The sequence below is a fragment of the Herpailurus yagouaroundi genome, unplaced genomic scaffold, assembly GCF_014898765.1.
Source record: "Herpailurus yagouaroundi ecotype Mexico unplaced genomic scaffold, PumYag 28, whole genome shotgun sequence".
Classification (NCBI taxonomy): domain Eukaryota; kingdom Metazoa; phylum Chordata; class Mammalia; order Carnivora; family Felidae; genus Herpailurus; species Herpailurus yagouaroundi.
The window spans coordinates 105,249,611-105,253,956 of NW_024412376.1; the positions used below are offsets into that span (position 1 = coordinate 105,249,611).

A 4,346-nucleotide genomic window follows, 5' to 3' on the forward strand; every position below is an offset into this window, starting at 1 on the left:
CTGTAGGTTTGTTTTTTTTCCTTTCGGCACTTTAAATATATTATGCCACTCTCTTTTGATCTGACATGAAAAATGCTGAAAAATCAGCTGATAGTTTTATGGGTGTATCTTGTAGGTAGCTAGTGTCTTTTCTCTTGCTGCTTTTAAGATTATCTTTAATTTTTGACATTTTAATTATGTGTCTTTGTGTAGATCCCTTTGGGTTCATCTTGTTTGTGGATCTCTCACTTTCTGGACTAGGATGTATGTTTCCTTCCCCAAGTTTGGAAAGTTTTCAGCTATTTGTTCGAATAAGTTTTCTGCTCTTTGTCTCTTCACCTTCTGGGACCCTTATAATGCAAATGTTAGTATCACTTATGTCTTAGAGGCCCTTAACCTCTCCTCATTTTTTTCTTTTTGCTTATCAGTGGATGCTTTCCACTGCCCTTCTTTCAGATCATTGATCCATCTTTTTACATCCTCTAATCTTCTGTTGATTCCCTCTAGTGTATTTTTCATGGTAGTCCTTGTATTCTTTAACTCTTTTAGGTTCTTTTTGTATTTTCTATCTCGTTGTTGAAGTTCTCACTTCATTTACTCTTTCCAAAATTTGATGAACATCTTTATGACCATTACTTTGAACTCTTTAGCAGGTAGATTGCTTATCTCTGTTTCATTTCATTCTTTTCTTGAGTTTTTCTCATATTCTTTTGTTTGGAATTCCTCTGTCTCCTTATGTTGTCTGACTGCCTGTTTTTTTCTAAATATTAGGTAGGTCAGCTCCATCTCTTGGTCTTAGAGGTTATGATCTTAGGTAGATGGCATTCTGTGGGCCCAGAAATGCAATATTCCTTATTACCAGAACTAGGTACCCTAGGGGTTTGCCTTGTGTGAGCTGTTTGTGGCCTCCTGTTGTGATTGAGCTGCAACTACTGTGGGTGTGATGGTGGGTGGGACAGGCCTTTGGGCTGGCTGGATGCAATGTCCAGCTGCAACTACTACAGGTGCACTGGTGGGTAAGTATGAGCCCCAGAATGACAAGCTGAGAGGCCCAGTTGCAACTGCTGCTGGTATAATGGTCAGCGGGGTTAGCCCCAGGTGTGGCTGGCTGTGAAGCCCAGTAGCTGCTGTGGGTGTGCTGGTAGGCTAGGCTGGCCTACCCTTTCCAGGACAAGAGTCACTTGAGGTGCACTAGTCCCAGCTGAGGTTGCCCACCAGATGTGGCAGGTCGTAGCCTCTTTGGAGGGGTGCCTGTAGGGGTCAGCAGATTGGGTGGAACAAATCTACATGGGAATGCTGGGTCAGGGCAAGCAGTGTTAGCAAGGTAGATAATGTCAGAACTGAATGACCTAGGCTGAAAGAAGGCAAGCCCACCTGTGCTTACATTCCCAGAGAAAGTTCTTCCAGATCCCTGCCCCTCTGGCACACACCCTAAAATTAATCAATAAATCTCTTTCATCTATGGCCCAGGTGCATTTTTTTTTAAAGACACATTTATCCAGCATCATGATCAGACTATTACATTTAGCAATCAACAACATGAGTGCAAAAAAAAAAAAAAATCTACATTAAAACCCTTTGTTGGAATGCTTTACAGTTTCCACAGAACAGAAATGAAAATAACCTGTTATACAATTAGTCACAAATACAGTCCTCAAGGTTTTTGCCCATACACATGAGTATTGTCTAAAACATGTCGTCTTTGTAGCAGCTAGGCCCTGCCACCACTGTGCTTGACTGAGTTCACAAACCTGTTGTAACCTATAGGTTTCCTGTCACTTCTCTGGCTCTCCTTTCCTGCTAGGCTTTGTTTCCTGGCAGTAATTAAAACCTTCTGCCACTGCCATAGCTACTGCTGCTGCTGGAACTGCCATAGCCACCTTAGTTTCGTGGTTTGGCAAAATATTGGCGTCTGCCACCATAGGGGCCAGAGCTTCTGCCTCCAAAATTTCCTCTTTTCATGGGTCCAAAATTTGAAGATTGATTTTTGTAATTGCCAAAATCATTATAGCTTCCACCACCTCCAAAGTTGCTTCCGTTGTTACCAAATCCATCATAGCCATCCCCACTGCCACCATATCCACCACCACCTTGACTGCCACCAACAGTGGCACTGAAGTTTCCTCCACAGCCAAAGTTGTCATTCCCACCAAAACCACCTCCACGACCACTACCAAAGTTTGACTTCTTTGGCTGGAGGAAGCACTAGCCATCTCTTGCTTAGATAAAGCTTTCCTTACTTCACAGTTGGGGCCATTCACAGTATGGTATTTTTGAATGACAATCTTGTCTACAGAGTCGTGGTTGTCAAATGTTACAAAAGCAAAGCCTCTCTTTTTGCCACTGCCTCGGTCAGTCATGATTTCAATCACTTCAATTTTCCCATACTATTCAAAAAAATCTCTTAGATGACATTCTTCAGTGTCTTCTTTAATGCCACCGACAAAAATCTTTTTCACGGTTAAGTGGGCACCAGGTCTTTGAGAATCTTCTCTGGAGACAGCACTCTTTGGTTCTACAACTCTTCCATCCACCTTGTGTGGCCTGACATTCATGGCTACATCCACCTCTTCCACAGTGGCATAGGTGACAAATCCAAAGCCTCTGGAGCGCTTGGTGTTCAAATCTCTCATTACCACACAGTCCTTAAGCATTCCCCATTGTTCAAAATGGCTCCTCAGACTCTCATCAGTTGTTTCAAAGCTCAAACCTCCGATGAAAAGCTTCCACAACTGTTCAGGCTCTTTGGGAGTCTCTGACTTAGACGTGGTGGGAGGGGAGGCTTTAATGATGCTTACTCAGTGGTGTCCACAGGCAGAAAGCCCCAGATCCTTTTTAAATTGCTGCCTCTTCTAAATTTCAGAGAGTGTGAGATTACAGGTAGGCCCTTTAAGAGTGGAGTCTTTATTTCCTATAGCCCTCAGGCCCTCCCAGAATTAACCTCTGTTAATTTTGAAAAACAGACATTATGGAGGCTTGTCTTCCCAGGGCATGGATTATCTCATATCGGGTTTGAAACCTTCCTTTTTCAGGGAAGACCTCTGTAAATGTGTTATCCCTCCCACTTGTGGGTTTCCACACTGAGGGTTTGCGTCCTGATGAGAGGACGTTCTGCCCTTCCTACACTTCTCAGTGTGTATTTTTCTTTAAATCTTTAGCTATGGAAATCTGTTAGCCTTCACGTCATTATCTAGGGACAGTTGTTCTACATGGAGTTACAGCCTTGGTACATTCATGGGAGGAGGTGAGCTCAGGATCTTCCTACTCCACCATATTTCCCACCACTATACCAGATGTGGGTCTTTAAAAATATTGTCAAAGAAGACATCTGACTCTTAAACCTTGATTTAAATCATTGGTTAATATACCTAAGTGTAATTTTCTCTCTTTAATACATCACCAGCACGTTAGTAACTATAAGAATTGTGGAATGGATATTTCTTGTTCCCTCTACCATACTTCTCAAGTGTCCAAGGCACTGTACCAACGAGACCTTTATCTTCTACCTGTACTTCATTTCAGTTAGTTTTAGCAATCACATAGTTCCAGCATGCCAGGGGCTATCATTACTTTACATAATCATGGCCACACAGCTGGTGAGAAATCTAACTTCAGAATCCATCCTTAGAGACTTCTTCTTTTACCAGCTGTCTTATTTGGAGTTCCCTAGAAATCTAAGATGGATATTCTTAAGTGATTAATTGGGTGAATATTCTTAGGAAAAAGAGAATGAGGGAGGCAGGATAGAACAGATGAAAAGGCTAAACAAAAATGTACTCACTTTAGTCTGATTACATGATAATTCTGAAACATAAATTGTACAATAAAAGTAGTTGTACCTCAAAGTAAGGGGCCTGGCCCCTTATGCCTTGAGCCACTTATTGGCCAAGGTCTGGCCCAGGTGAGCAGGGGAGAGGAAAGAGGTGAGGTGTAGTGCAACTTCCCACAGGTTGTTTTCTTCTTCCTCTTCTTCTCCTTCTCCTCCTCCTCCTCCTCCTCCTCCTCCTTTGGCCAAGAGCTACCTCTCTGGAGAAGGAGCAGCATGAGTTGTTACTGGATAACATTCAGAACATCTGGGGCATAAGTGCACCAGCTGGTAGAAGAGATCTGAGTGGAGCACCAAGAGAAACAAGAATACCACTTAGAAATACTTTCAAGAAATGATCTGTATGACAAAAATGGGAAATTTGTATTCTACTTGGACTGCCAGAAGGATTGCTAGAGTAAGTCAAGGGACTTACTTTAGGCTAAGCTCTGCTACTAACTACCTGGAGGATTACTTTGATCACTTTGTGCCTCAGTTTCTAAATGTATAAAATTAAAAGTAAAGTACAGATTTAGATAGTTTTGCCTTGGATTTTTAACCT

The 4,346-nt window shown here is 42.2% G+C and overlaps 1 pseudogene; it reads right to left on the reverse strand.

The window, feature by feature from the left end:
- Nucleotides 1–1,405: 1,405 nt before the first annotated feature.
- LOC121030739 (heterogeneous nuclear ribonucleoprotein A1-like) lies at nucleotides 1,406–2,722 on the reverse strand (annotated as a pseudogene).
- Nucleotides 2,723–4,346: the final 1,624 nt, after the last annotated feature.